Here is a 16344-nt window from a genome sequence, read left to right on the forward strand (position 1 = left end):
GAGCAGTGGGCTAAGCACACAGCCTTGTGGTGCACCTGTATTGACGGAGATTGTGGTGAAAATATTGTTGGCAATCCAAACTGATTTGGGTCTGTAAGTGAGGAAATCGTGGATCCAATTGCACACGGAGGTATTGAGACTAAAGTCTTGGAGCTTATTGATTAGTTTTGTGGGGATGATGGTATTGAATGCTGAGCTGTAGTCAATAAAAAGCATCATGATGTATGCATCTTTGCTGTCCAGATGTTCCAGGGTTGAGTGAAGAGCCAATGAGATGGCATCTGCAGTGGACCTGATGTTCCGGTAGGCAAATTGGAGTGGATCCAAGTCGCTTCTCAGTCAGAAGTTGATATCTTGATGAGGTGAAGTAGTAAATTGGATAGGACATTGGCTTTGCTGGAGAAGCCAGAACGTCATAGTAGATGGTTGCTGTTAGGGCATATTCTGGAGTTATGGAATATAGCAAATATTAATTTCAACAGCAACCCAGTCCTCAGATCTGAATTTGTCTTGTAGATGCAGTTTAAAATGTTGTTCTTGGAGCTGCAGTCTGGGGTCGATTGCAAACCAAGAAATACCCCCAATGACCTGAGATGTCTGCATACATATTTATGAATGTAGTTCAGAAAGAGCCATGATTGTCATTCATTTTGGGTGTCTGCAGTATTGGCGTGAAGATCTAGGTGTTTGAAAATTACATGTATTTCAAAGCAAGCATTGTGGGTACATTGTAACCATAGAATTGTCCTGCCATTACCTTTGATCTTTAGCATATAAAAAAATCAAGATCTCTGAGAATCTAACCTGGTCCCGACATATGGATGCAGTTATAAAGGAGGCAAGACAGCGGCTATCCTTTATCAGGAGTTTGAAGAGATTTGATATATCAACAAATACACTCAAAAACTTCTATAGATGTACTGTGGAGAGCATTCTGACAGGCTGCATCACTGTCTGGTATGGAGGGGCTACTGCACAGGACCGAAAGAAGCTGCAGAGGGTTGTAAATTTAGTCGGCTCCATCTTGGGTACTAGCCTACAAAGTACCTAGGACACCTTCAAGGATCAGTGTCTCAGGAAGGCAGTGTCCATTATTAAGGACCTCCAGCACCCAGGGAAACATAGAAAATGTTTCTCACTTTTATCATCAGGTAGGACGTACAGAAGCCTGAAAGCACACACTCAGCGATTCAGGAACAGCTTCTTCCCTTGTGCCATCCGATTCCTAAATGGAACACTTGGACACTACCTGACATTTTTTTAAATATATAGTATTTCTGTTTTTTGCACGATTTTAAATCTATTCAATATATGTACACTATATAAAGTATACTGAATAAAATTTATTTATTATTATTACTATATTTTTCTCTTCTGTATTATGTATTGCATTGAACTGCTGCTGCTAAGTTAACAAATTTCACATCACATGCCGGTGATAATAAACCCAATTCTGATTCTGATGTCATGTAACATTGGGTCAGGTAGCTCTACTGAGAGTGTCTCCAATGATGAATGATGCCTGCTTGTTGTGCTGAATAAAGACTTCTCTATCTCCAACTTCACTGGCTCTCTGGTGACTTTGAGCACAGTCACAACTGTTGCCTCTCTGACTGGAGGTCTGGGACTAGTGGTCTGTCGCAGGGATCGGTGCTGGGTCCATTGTTATTTATCACCTATATGAACAATCTTGGTGATAATGTGGTAACCTGGATCAGCAAATTTACAGATGACATCAAGATTGGGGGTGTAGTGGACAGCGAGGAAGACTATCAAAGCCTGCAGTGGGATCTGGACCAGCTGGAAAAATGGGCTGAAAAATGGCAGATGGAATATAATACAGACAAGTGTGAGGTGTGCACTTTGGGAGGACAGACCAGAGTAAGACTTGAAGGGTGAGTAGTAGGGCATGAGGAGTTCAGTACAACACCGGGATCAAGGAATACAGATCCATAATTCATTGAAAGTGGTGTCACAGGTAGATAGGGTCATAAAGAAAATTTTTGGCATACTGGCCTTCATAAATCAAAGTATTGAGTACAAGAGTTGGGATGTTATGTTGAAGTTGATGGAAACGCCTAATTTGGAGTATTGCGTGCGGTTTTGGTTACTGACCTACAGGAAAGATGTAAGTAAGATTGAAAGAATATAGCTGGTTGGTGTCGCTACCCTTGGAAAGGCCATTGGGTTTGAGCTGCTGCCCTCAGAGAGGCTACTGGGTCTCGATACTCTCGGAGATGTTATTGAAATTCTGAGATTTATGGATTGGACCGCAGTTCATATTGGCCTCTTTCAGTTATATGTTTCTTTTTCCATGTTCTTGCTCATTCTTTCTTTTTGCTGATGGGCAGGCTGGGGGTTTGAGGTTTGATGTTCTAGTTGTTGTTTTTTCATGTGGGTGATCTGTTAGTTTTTGTGAGAGGGAGAAGTTGGGGGGATATTTGGGGTTTGCAAGTTTTTAATTTCTTATTCTTTTCATGCATGGGGGTTGGGGGGATTACAACTAGAGGACGAGGGAGTGATAGCAAGCCAATCCTATGAAAACCAAGAGCTATAGAAACACCAACAGAAGCTCCAAAGACTTCATCCCTGGGAGAGACAACATGAAAGGCTGACCCTGGACAGAGGACTCTGGTGAGCTGCTGTTGGCTCCAGTAGGGATGATGGGGTTCAGTAATTAAGTAAGTCATAATGAGGTTGATAGTGAGGTCAGAATCAATCTTGCCATATTGGGAACCATTCAATAGTTTTTTGACAGCAGGATAGATCTTCATCAATTGCTGAGTGGTGTTTGCTAAGGATACCTGATGTTTTTCCGGAAGCCCTGTTCTTGTTAGTTGTTTTATAACTGGCAACATTGAGAAAAAGCCTCATACAGTATGCTGCATTGTGGCGTTTAGCTGGATCCTGGTTGTATTCACTGCACTGAACAGAAATTATGAAAGTCGTAACATATTAACCAAACTTTCAGGGGTAATTTCTAACAGATTCTTTATCAAATGTTGAGAAGTGAAGTTTGTACCTTTTACTGATAATTGTCTTTTTTATAAATTCCTCTAATTTATTACACCAAGTTTGCCTTATCTGTACTATTTTACAGCAAGGTTCTGCTAAGTTGCCTTTGTTCTGTAAAGTTACATAGAACATTTCAGCACAGTTGTGGCCTGTCGGCCTATGATGTTATGCCAATCTTTTAGCTTGCCCTAAGATCAATCTAACCCTTCCCTTCCACATAGCCAAAAACATGAGAGATTCTGTAGATGCTGGAAATCTCTGGCTTCCTCCCCCTTCATTTTCAGTCATGATGAAGTGTTTTGGGTTAAAACATCGACTGTTTATTCCTCTCCATAGATGTGTCATGTGCTGTAAGGTTTCACTGCTAATGTAACGGCCGCTCTGTAATGCTCCACTGCTAAGGTAATGGTTTCTCTGTTGCAGCAATGTTTGGGTTATGACTAGAAATAATGGGGCCTTTGGATTGTATGTTAGCCAATGAGCGGATGTTGTTCTTTCTTGTGGGTCTGGGAGCAGGGATTTCACGGTCTTTTGTTAGCGAGAGATGAAGAGAGAAGACGTGTGTGGAGAGAGCTGGTAGACCACCGGACAGAGTGGACGGGGAGCGAGGGTCCAAAGGTCAGTGACGCTCAGAGGAGGTCGATGGTGGACGAATGGCCTTATCAGTGAGCTCCAAAATGCACATTTGACTTTTTCCCTAAACTGGGCCCTTTTGCTTCTTATTTTCTTTACTAACCCTATACAGTACTCAGATCAAGATTTATAAAGTGTAATCATTTAATTGCAGATGGTGCACTGTCTGATAATTTGCGGTTCGGAATTGTAACAGGGCAACAGATCACACAGCATCCACACAAACGAGATTTCTCAGGTTGGCGGGGCCAGAGGCCGTCTTCCCCAAGACGAACACGTGCTGGCCGAGCCTGAAGTTTACAGATATTTGACCTGCTGAGTTCCTCCAACATTTTGTCTGTGTTACTTCCTCCCAGATAACCCTCCATTTTTCTTTCATCCATGTGCCCATCTAAGAGTCTCTTAGATGTCTCTGATGAATATGCCTCCAGCACCACGATGCTTACGCCTACAGTCTCTGTGTAAAAAAAAGCCTACCTCTGACATTCTCAATATACTTTCCTCCAATCTCCTTATATTAGCCATTTCTACCATGGGATCAAGGTCTTTAGCGATCCACTTTATCTATGCCTGTTACCATCTGGTACACCTCTATCAAGTTACCTCTTATCCTCTTTTGTTCCAAAGAGAAAAGCCCTAGCTTGCTTAATTTATCCTCATAAGACATGCTTTCCAATCTAGGCAGCATCCTGGTAAATCTCCTCTGCACCCTCTCTAAAGCTTCCATATTCTTCTTAAAATGCAACTATTAGAACTGAACATAAAATTCCAAGTGTGCTCCAACCAGAGTGCAACATTACCTTGTAGTTCTTGACTAATGAAGGCCAATACAACATTCACCTCCTTAATAACCCTATAAATTGTACAGCAACTTTGAGGAATCTATGGACACGGACCCCAAGATCCCTCTCCAATCCAAGCAGTATGATCATCCCTCAGAACCAAACTCATCTGCTTTTGGGATCAGCCTTCTTACTCTCTATATTGCTGTATGATCTATTCTCCACTTACCACACAGAAGCTTGATTCAGCATTCACTTTAGATAGAAAAGTTGGAAACTCATTCTCTTGGTTGGATATGTTTGTGCAATGTCCTGTTTGAACCAACAGAATGAGTAATCAGGACTCTGACTGCACCTTGGGGCACCTTGTTTCTCTGCAGTGCCCACCCTGCCTTGAGTAATGGTGTCTGCAACCCGGACTGTTTGCATTGGAGTTATTTCCGTACAGTGTGGACTCTTACTTGGATTGACTTTGTGCCTGTATATTGCCTAGTTTTTGCATGAATTATTTTCCTGTATGGCTTGGAGTATGTTTGCATTGACCATGTTTCTGCCGTCTAGAGTGTACAGATTATTGACCCTGTTTCTGTGTTGCCTGAACTTCCTGCATCCCCGTTACGCCTGGGCATTGTTTGCTCTGTGTGCCTGCTCAGGTCAGACATAGATTGCATTGCCTCTGTTCCCAGGCTTGTTATCAATGTCGAAGGCTATGGACTACAAAGGACTGAGACAGCATGATGAGAATATTGGTTAAGTCACAGGAAAATGAGCAGAACAGTGATTTTTTTTCTTCTTGGACTGGAAGGAAATGTAGACTTTAGCTCTCCAGACACATACTCAGTCCACTGCTCTTCTTAACCTGATGCTAGAATAAGAAGATGGGGAGGGGAAGGAATACAGGCTGACTCCCACCTTCTTATTCTGGCAACACCTGCTATCTTGTCTCTGAAGGATCTTGGCCAGAAACTTCTGTTTATTTCTCTCCATAGATGCTCCTTGGCCTGCTGAGTTCCTCTGGCACTTTCTGTGCATTGGACATTTTCTGTTTTCCTTCCTCCCATCGTGCAGAAGGTACAAAACCCCAAAAGCCTATACCACCAGGCTCAAGGACGACTTCTAGGACCGTTCAACCGGCCTTCTGTACAACAAGGTGGACTCTGGACTTCACCATCTATCTTGTTATGATCTTGCACGTTATTGGCTGCCTGCACTGCACTTTCTCTTCAACTGCAACACTTCATTCTGCATTCTGTTCAGAATCAAAATCAGGTTTAATACCACTGGCATATGTCGTGAAATTTGTTGTTTTGTGGCAGCAGTACATTGCAATACATAATAAAAGCTATAAATTACAGTGAATATATATTTAAAAAATTAAATCAAATAAGTAATGCAAAAAGAGAGGCGAAAATAACGAGGTGGTGTTCATGGGTTCTTTCCACATGCAGAGGAGAAGAAGCTGTTCCTGGAAGGTTGAATGTGTATCTTCAGGCTCCCATACATCCTCCCCAATGGTATCAATGAGAAGAGGGCATGTCCTGGGTGACGGGAGTCCTTAATGATGGATTGGGACCACCTCAAGCCTGTTGTAGTGAAATGATCTGTGTAGATGGGGAGGGGAATGTCCACGTTTCAGACCCAGACCCTTCATCAGGACTGGTTCAACGTTCAAATTAAATGTATTATCAAAGTACATATATGTCACCCTATACATCCATGAGATTCATTTGCTTGTGGGCATACTCAGCAAATCTGTAGAATGATAACCATAACAGAATCAATGAAAGACCACCCAACGAGGATGTTCAACCAGAGTACAGAAGACAACAAATTGTGCAAATACAAAAAGAGATAATCATAAATAAATAGTCATAGAAAAGTACAGCACAGAAACAGGTCCTTTAGCCCATCTAGTCCATGCTAAAACCATTTAAACTGTCTACTCACATTGACCTGCTCTGGAACCATTGCCTGCCATACCCCTATCATCCATGTACCTATCCAAACTTCCCTTGAAATCAAGCTTGCATGCCCCACTTGTGCTGGCAGTTTGTTTCACATTCTCATGATCCTTGGAATGAAGAAAGTCCCCTCATGTTCCCCTTAAACTTCTCATTTTTCACCTCTGGTTGTAGTTCCACCCAAACACAGTGGGAAAAGCCTGCCTGCATTTACCCTGTCAATATCCCTCATAATTTTGTATACCTCTATCAGATCTCCTCTCAGTCTTCTATGTTCTAAGGAATAAAGTCCTAATCTGTTCAATCTTTTCTTATAACTCAGGTCCTTAAGATCTTTTCTCTGTACTCTTTCAACCTTGTTTACATCATTCCTGCAGGTATGACTAAAACTGCACACAGTATTCCAAATTAGGCCTTACAAACATTTTATACAACTTCAGCATAACATCCCATTTCCTGTACCCAATTATTTGATTTATGAAGGCCGATGTGCCTAAAGCATTCTTTATGACCCTATCTACCTGTTCTACCGTATTCCTCAGTGCCCTACTGTTCACTGTGTAAGACCTACCTTGGGTGGTCCTTCTGAAGTGCCAAGCCTCACACTTGCCTGCATTAAATTCCATTTGCAATTTTCCAGCCTATTTTTCCAGCTGATCCAGATTCCTCTGCAAGCTATGATAGCCTTCCTCGCTGTCCACTGTACAGCCAATCTTGTTGTCACCTGCAAATTTGCTGATCTAGTTAGCCACAATATCATCTAGATTCTCGATACAGGTGATAACAAAAACAGACCCAGCACCGATCCTTGTGGCACTCCACCAGCTACAGGCCTCCTACTAACATCTGCTAACAGTCATCTATTCATACTCTCTGGCTTCTTCCACAAAGCCAATGTCTGATCTAATTTATTACCTCATCTTGAATGCTGAGCGACTGAACCTTCAGTCACAATTACAAATAAATATTATTCTCACATGTACATTGGTACATGTGACAATAGTAAACCAATTTATCTATTGTCACTGTTTGATCTATTGTCACTGTGATGCAATAAACTTGGCGCTTGCTTTGACAGGCACAACGCTCCTCTCTATCAAGGACATTTTCAGGAAGCAGTGGTCAAGTCGGAGGCAACCATTGTTAAGGACCTTGTGACCCAGAACATGCCCTCTTCTGGATCCTGTCATCAGGGAGAAAGTACAGGAGGCTGAAGCCACACACACAACCTTTCAGGAACAGCTTCTTCCCCTCTGCCATCAGATTTCTGAACTGTCCATGAAATCCATGAACACTACCTCACTATTTGGGTCTCTTTTTGCACTACTTTTTGTTATATATTTCCTATTGTAACTTGCAGTATATTTATGTCTTGCACTGTAAGAACAAATTTCACGACCTATGTCATTGACAGTGATTGTGAAATTTCACATTACATAAAACAAGTGGTAATAAAACTCAATCTGCTCCCGGCCGACCCGAGGCGGACCCCGCACCGGCAGCCGGCGTGCGCACTGCGCGCACTCCGGGGCTGCGCGGCGCGCGCGCGCACGACCGCCTTCCGTCGCACGTGCCGGCCCGCGTGCGCACGGCGCCGCCACATGCAAATTACCGCCAAAACGTCCGACGTCGAGATGGCGGCTGGCACCGCCCGCTCCCGCCCCTATTGGTTGCTCGCTGTGCCATCGGGCGCCGTTCCCACCAGCCCCGTGCCTCCCACCGAAGCTTGCGGCCCGTAGGCCGTTTTCGGGGCGAGCCGGGCCCAAAAGGCGGGCGGTTTACTTCATAAAAGTGCGGAAAGAGGGCGTAGAAAGTGGGTTAGGGAGGCTGGAGGAAGGGTCGGGGAGGTCAGAGCCTGGAGGCCGTAGCCCCCGTGGCGGAGGGAGTTGAGGCTGGCTGCTTCGTCTCCTTGGCGACGGCTGGGGATATCCGAGCGTTATTGAGCGATCACTCTCTCCTCCCTCCTTTATTTAAAAAAATAAACACTTTTTTTCCCGGACGGGTGGGGGGGACCCGAATGCTGCAAAAAAAATCCTTTTGTGTTCGTCAACAGCCATCTTAGCATGACATGAAGTGTAAGTAGACATCAAGCTGTCTGATTATGTCTTAGCTCGGTGTAAACATTTTATTTTGCTGCCTTTTTTATAATTCGTTCCTCTCCACCCTATCTCGGACTCAGTAAAGTTGCAAACCCAGCAAGGTTGATGAGTGTCACGTCAGTTTAACGTGGTAATTTCTCTTGTTTTTTTAAAACCCTTGGCACTTTGTAACATTGTTTTTTTTCAATCATTTTGCATCTATCTGTTCTCCGTGTAAATCCTTATCCACTACCCACCGTCACTGGGGTGAAATTTGACCTTATATCCAAAGCTCAACTCATGACATTGCAGCCCGGTGTTTGGTTTAAATGCGCAAAAAAACGACGCATTTCCGAGACTCCGCTAGTTTAAAACCTTTGCAAAGATTTTTAACTCCCTCGTTCACTTTTCTGTGGTTCTGGCATCTGTCACGTAAATGCACACCTCCTTAGAAAAAGATTACTTTTAGCAGCATGCACACTTTCCCCTCTCGTGTTAACTCTTTAACAATAAGTTTTTTTTATTTAGGTTTTACTTTTGTAAAACCCGCTCGCTATTATTGAAATTATGTCGCACTGTTGGTCTTTCCTGGAGGGAGCGACGTTTCGCTCCATGTAGTTGTCAACACGGCAATGCCCTCAGTGGCTCGGGTAATGGAATTTTCCCTGTGGATACTGCGATCAAAATTCCATCTCATCCACCATTTCTCATTCTGGGAATCCTTCCCTAATTTTAAACCACAGTCTTACTTTTTCAATATTGTGGCGCCAGATACGTTTGACCTGCGAAAGAAAATGCCACATTTGCACGAAGGGCGAAAGACAGGGAGAAGTACAAATGTCACGGGCTTTCCCCGTGTTGCGATCTCTACCACAAACACACGGGTCGTTTCCTGCTCGCAAACTCGTGAGCTTTAGCCCGTGCTATTTAATCCAAGGTGACAGACAAACTGTTTATGTGGCGACCAACTTCTCCAGAGAAAGCCATAGACAGCGATATGCCACTTGACCTTTGACAGTTAGGTGGCCTAATGAAAAGATCTACCAGCAATTAACCCAGATTATAAAGTTCACGCGATTGCACAATCCAATGCTTAGCGGCGCTGTAGTGCTTGAATCGGCAAATCTGTTCTGTGTGATGGGACTTGACAAAAACCCTATAAACAGGACTGCCTTCCGTGGAAAACAACGCTTGTGCTATCTATAAAGACTCAGAGTGCTTTGCCAGCTTCGTACTTTTCCAAAAATAGAAGGCAAGGGATTGTGGGCAGGAGTCTTGTGATTTTCTTTCCGTACGTAATGTAAACCAGATGGTATGTGTGTGGAGGAATTGCCACGCAGACCAAACAGTATACAATCAAATCACTTGCGCCACTTTGTAGGCATGGGATCAGATTTCGCTCTCCGAGCTTTAAATTAAATGTTTATTTTGAACGAGCTGAGATTTTGATGATTTAAAAATATATATAAACGTTGATTCACGTTGATTCACGCATTACAATAAAGGCAAGTTCATTTCGTCACAGCATGAAATAAGTATACCGAGTGCATACGTTTGCAAGGAAAGTTGAGGCCTTTTCTAACAAATAGCTGCATTTGAGAGCTTTTAACACTGTTTAATGTATTACAAATCACCGTTAGTGTTCAATTGCTTTTTCAACAAAATGTTTATCAAACCTTCGTAAAGCAACCACAGGTACCTGTTGTTTACAGATGCCAATCGCGTACTTCAGGCCAATAGTGTATGGGGAATTTAAGATCAACCTACTCTTATGGTTCGAGACATGGAAATTTTGAACTACCGGGTTACTGAAGTATTCGTCGATACATGCTATTTAGTTCGGATACTTGTCGACTGCACAACATTTTTTTTCATAATAGTACTGGATTAGTTACTCGAAGTAGTGCAGCAATCAGTTGACAATGTGTATTCATTCAAGGAATTTATCATACTGGTGGTTGGTCCCTAAAGTCTCTTAAAGAGGTGGCAGGCTTAGATTGATTTCAGCGTTTTTTACTTGAATTACACAGGTATCCAAATGAAATATTTTAATAATATATAAATGTAAAACGCAGTTTGGCAAGTTAAAGTATTAAGATTCAGGTTACTACTACTGTATAGACATTTCTGTATAAAATCAGATTACAAATAGATTTAAAATAGCTAGTAAAATTTGGTCTTTTTTAATCATCAAGAATTGCGGAGGCCCATTTTACCCCCTACAAGGATAGCTTGTTCATTAATTCTAAGCACTGGCGATAAAATAATGGCATTTTGCTCCTATTAAGTGTTTAAGTTGATCTTGTGAAAGTACATTAGGTACCATTAAGCTGCAAGGGACTGAAGGAACTACTTCACATGAAGGGATTAGTTCCTGACACCTACTTATCCTTAATATCATTACACATACACGCATAAAGACTTCTGTGAGTTAGAAGCAACACACACAAAAAATGCTGGTGGAACACAGCAGACCAGGCAGCATCTATAGGAAAAGGTACAGTCAACGTTTCAGGCCGGGACCCTTCGTCAGGACTAACTGAAAGAAGAGATAGTAAGAGATTTGAAAGTGGTAGGGGGAGGGGGAGATCTGAAATGATAGAAGACAGGAGGGGGAGGGATGGAGCCAAGAGCTGGACAGGTGATTGGCAAAAGGGATACGAGGCTGGAGAAGGGAGCGGGTCATGGGATGGGAAGCCTGGGGAGAGAGAGAGAAGGGGGGAGGGGAGCCTGGAGGGTGGAGAGCAGGAAGGAGTTATTGTGAGAGGGACAGAGGGAGAAAAAGGGGGGGGGGGATTATATTAAATGACTAAATAAAGGATGGGGTGTGAAGGGGAGGAGGGACATTAATGGAAGTTAGAGAAGTCGATGTTCGTGCCATCAGGTTGGAGGCTACCCAGACGGAATATAAAGTGTTGTTCCTCCAACCTGAATGTGGCTTCATCTTGACAGTAGAGGAGGCCGTGGATAGACGTGTCAGAATGGGAATGGGACATGGAATTAAAATGTGTGGCCACTGGGCATCTTGCCACACATTTTAATTCTATGTCCCATTCCGATTCTGACACATCTATCCACGGCCTCCTCTACTGTCAAGATGAAGCCACACTCAGGTTGGAGGAACAACACCTTATATTCCCTCTGGGTAGCCTCCAACCTGATGGCGTGAATATTGACTTCTCTAACTTCCGTTAATGCCCCTCCTCCCGTTCACACCCCATCCTTTATTTACTTATTTAATATAATTCTACCCCCTCCCTTTTTTCTTGCTCTCTTTTTTCTTCCTCTGTCCCTCTCACAATAACTCCTTGCCTGCTGTCTGCCCTCCGGGCTCCCCGTCCCCCCTTCTCTCTCTCCCCAGGCTTCCTGTCCGATGATCCTCTCCCTTCTCCAGTCTGGTATCCCTTTTGCCAATCAACTTTCCAGCTCTTAGATCCACCCCTCCCCTCCTGTCTTCTCCTATCATTTCAGATCTCCCCCTCCCCCTCCTACTTTCAAATCTCATACTATCTCTTCTTTCAGTTAGTCCTGACGAAGGGTCCCGGCCCGAAACGTCGACTGTACCTCTTCCTATAGATGCTGCCTGGCCTGCTGTGTTCCACCAGCATTTTTTGTGTGTGTTGCTTGAATTTCCAGCATCTGCAGATTTCCTCGTGTCTGTGAGTTAGAAACTGTCTTGGATGCAAATTGCAATAAAGAGGGAAAATAATAAAAAAAATTGTGAACTAATACAGTAATTGGATGATAAAATCAAAGTTGAGTTCATTGTTAATGCAAGAGTGTATATATAAAATGTATAAGTATAGATGCAATGAAACATTTGTTGCAACATCACAGGCAGATAGTATATAAGCAGCATCCGCATGTAAACATTATACAGAAAATATACACTTTTTACAAGAAAGAATACAATTAGAACAAAATTAGTCAATTTTAGTGCAAAGTGATCACAGTGCTGTTAAACTGGTGATTAGGGTTTAATTAGTGATTAGTGAATTTTATTAATTTAGAAACTTATACTAATGGTGGTTCCCTGACCTCTCTCTGCAAAGTGATCATGGGTGTAGATTTAAAGATTAGCTTTGTACATAGTTTTGCAATGTGCTGGGGGCTGCCTGCAAGTGTCAACATGCTTCTAGTGCCAAGATAGCATGCCCACAACTCACTAACTCTAATTATATGTCTTTGGAAAGTGGGAGGAAACTGGAGTGTCTAGATGAAACCCATGCAGTCATGGGGAGAACATACAGACTATTTACAGACAGTGACAAGAATCAGTGATCCGTGGTGCTTTAAAGTGATTGTGCTAACAGTGATGCTACCATGCTGCCGTTCATTATGTTTATTGCACAAAATAGTTTGTAAGTTCTTTTATATGGCAATATCTATTTTATTGGATGCAAGGAGAATTAAATGTATACAACATTTTAGAGTACCAGGGTCAAATAACTAATTATATTGATCTGATTCTTTTCCTTATATTCAAAAATGTCAATTATGTTCTCAATTGATAAAAGCCCAGCTTCTCAAGCTAAAAGTTTAGCTTTTAGCTAAACTTCATGCTTCATTTTGGTTGTTTGCCTCAGCATCTCTCTGTAAGGAAATCAAAACTGGACATACTATTCTAGTTGTACCTGCAATTTTTCTCTTTAAGTAAACTTGAGGATAACTTGTTTCAACTCCTGATCCATGGATTCTGAGGTAGCTGGTGAGGCTAATGTTGGATCAGCAGAGAGCACTGCTGAGGCAGGAAGTGTTTGACAGGGCAGATGAGTGGGATGGGAACTGATGTCTTCTTTGTACAATTTTCAGTGGGCCTTTGCATAGACAGATGAAGAGATTTGATGTTCTCAGTGTTGTCCTGGAATTTCTTTATTTTGATTGGTCATGGGCGAGAGATTTCCACATCAGGGAGGATGTTATATTTTCAAGGAGACTGTGAGAATATCCTTGAAACATTTCCTCTTTCAGCTATAACTAATGCTTTTAGTATATGTTTCCAGTTTCACGTCGTACTCTTCATAAATTTTAACATTTGTTTTTCCCAGCAGTTGTAATATTGGTCTTGGACTTTCAAAGTGCGATGTCCATGAGCTCCATGTTATCCCCTCTCTTCATTACCATAAACAGATATAGATAGGCATCCGTTAGTCTCATGAGACCGTGGATTTGCACTTTGGAAGGTTTCAAGATAAACAGATATATTTACTTGAGATACATGTGTCTGGAATTACTCAGATTCAAATACATAACTTTTCATTATCCACAAACTGGACCATTCCACTTAATCTCTAGGTCAGTTGATATTTGATAAACTGCGTAGCTTTTGACTCTGAACACTCTGACAGGATTTCATCCTTCAATACAGATTATAGTTCAGGCATGAATGTTATTGGCTTGGATAAAGTAGACAGACCAAATCTGTTGGCAGAAACTAGGGAGCACAAATTATAAAATCTGGGAAAACAAATATTTAAGGAGGATATAGGGTAAAACATTCTTGCACATTGAGAGAATAATTTGAAAAATAGAGGAATGGGATTGATGAGATTGCTTTCCTAGGCTCTACATGGAGCTGGTATAAATGATGTGATTTTTAGAGACAGTATTACCATAATCTAGATTGCAAAGAACTATTCTAAGCAATGTTGTGTTTAAGTACCAGTTCAATAACGGTGTAATTGCTTTTGAGTTAACAGATTATTGGTTCACAACTCATTTGGACTCAAATAATAGTTAATGTAGACTACTGATGGAGTGCTGCATGTGCTAACATGTCTTTTAAATGAAATGTTAAACTAAACCCACATGTACAATTCAAGTGGATGTATGAGACTCACAGCTATTGTTTTGAAAAACTGCTGCAAATAATTTTCCTGGTATCTTGGCCATCATTTATTCCTAGCGTTTGGTTACATTAACAACATTAACTGCATTTCTGAAGTAATTTATTTACAGTGAAATGTTTGGCATACTCTATAAATTAAAATCTGACCATTTAAAAAATAGCTATAGAGTAAATTGTTTAGGTACAGTTTATAATATTGATTGAATTTTGGAAAAAGCTGGGATTATTTTGGTCATTTTTGTAAATTGTTGACGTGCAAATGTTTGATGATGGGCACATACTGTAACTGATTGGTGGCTCTACCTTCACACAAATGTACTCTCCAGTTCACTTTCCTAAAATTTAAATCCATCAATTGCATAATTTCTCACAGTACCTGCCTTAATTCTGTGCAAATATAACTGGTGGATGTGCATGAGGACATCAGCTGAACTTTTGCATAGACAATATTGTTACTTTCTGGTTTGACAACTGACATGGAAATCTTTATAATTTTCCCTTGTGATTTGATTACAAAATATCACACTTGGTTGGTTGGTCTGAATATTGAGCATTTGAGAAGCATGAGACTTAAACTTGTCAATTTAAAGAGAAGACTTAATTTGATTTTTTTTATATGATATCTGAGAGAAATCTACATGATGGTGGTTCCTTAGGGGTCTGAGGCGGGAGGTGCAGAGGCCTTAGGTGCCACACACAAGGTCAGGAACAGTTATTACCCAACAACTGTCAGTCAGGCTTCTGATTTGGTGTGGATAACTTCAATCACCACTACTCTCAACTGATTTTACGACTTGCAGACTCACTTTCAAGGACTCTAACAATTCACGTTTTGAGTATTAATTTTTAGTTGCACTTTGGTTGTTAGTATATGTTTACAAATCATTTTTCATAAAATACTATTTTTCAAGAAAATCAATCTCAATATAGTAACTTATATGTACTTGGATAATAAATTTACTCTGTACTTTGATAGGCAATTTTAGATGTATTTTAAATCTTAAATGTTAAGTCGGGATCTGCATTCAATGAACAAACAGAAAAGTAAATTTGAAGGAAACCATGATAATAGTGTATAACTAGTGTATTACAATACACAGTAATAGTGGGGAAATAATGAAAACTGCAGTAACTCAAGGGACAAGGGGCAAAAACTGTAGAAGGATGAATGAGTCAAAACCCGTTTTTTTGGACTCCTTAGTTGGTAATCTGTCATTCCCCAAACACAAGTATCGACACCCATTCTACTTAATCTCCTTCATAGGTAAGGCTCTCACCCCACTAATCAATCTTGTGAATCTTTGCTGAACCGCTCATTAAGGCAAATATGTTTTTCCATGCATGTAATATATTTTTGGATTTTAAGAAAATGAAGGCTGTAGTAGAGAAAATTAGCAGCAAGCTAAATAGACCAGTCATGAATTCATTGGATTACAGAGCAGACACAAGGTGTTAATTTCCTACTACTAGTATTCCAGGCACGATCTTTGTCAAAATACGATATGATTGCAGAAAGTCTTATTCTTGTTAACTCTGATTTTGCTTTCATGATTGTTTGGGTTCTGTGTATAAAGACACCTAAGTTTCTGTGAGACAAGAAATGTACAGTAGGTCGAGCAGCATCTGTTGGTGTGGGGGGGAGGAAAGGGAAGGAACTATTGATGTTTTGGGTTGAGATACTGCCAACTAATGATTTTTCAACACTTCAATGATTTTTAATTATTCTTACCAATGTGAATAACCGTGCAAGAGAATAAGGTAAGAATATTTTGGTTTTGAATGAGCTGAGTATTATGGAGAATGGATATGGGAAGTCAGCTGCCTGTAAGGAGACAAATTTCAAGGTTGTATATGGCATTGTTCTTTCCCCTTGTTCTAAGTGCTCTTTCCTCTCCCCTCCAATTTGCATTTTCTAATTATCCCCTTTAGACTTCAATTTTAAAATAATCAAATTAACATATGTAAAGTTTTGTTTTTAATGTCAATTATTAGAACATTTACTTGTGTTAATTACCAACAGAACATGT

General features: G+C 41.1%; 1 protein-coding gene across 2 annotated transcripts in view; it reads left to right on the top strand.

Moving 5' to 3' along the window:
- Positions 1–8275: 8275 nt before the first annotated feature.
- The window catches only part of foxn3 (forkhead box N3), a 414510-nt gene continuing 406441 nt past the window's right edge, over positions 8276–16344 (top strand). Inside the window, exon 1 of one of the 2 annotated variants that reach the window (XM_072273018.1) lies at positions 8276–8466. The gene's annotated coding sequence lies outside the window, so the exon portion shown is untranslated. Of the gene's footprint in view, positions 8467–8543; positions 8621–16344 lie in introns of those variants that run through there. The other variant, XM_072273037.1, reaches the window with a different exon arrangement.

The sequence above is a fragment of the Mobula birostris genome, chromosome 1, assembly GCF_030028105.1.
Source record: "Mobula birostris isolate sMobBir1 chromosome 1, sMobBir1.hap1, whole genome shotgun sequence".
Lineage (NCBI taxonomy): Eukaryota > Metazoa > Chordata > Chondrichthyes > Myliobatiformes > Myliobatidae > Mobula > Mobula birostris.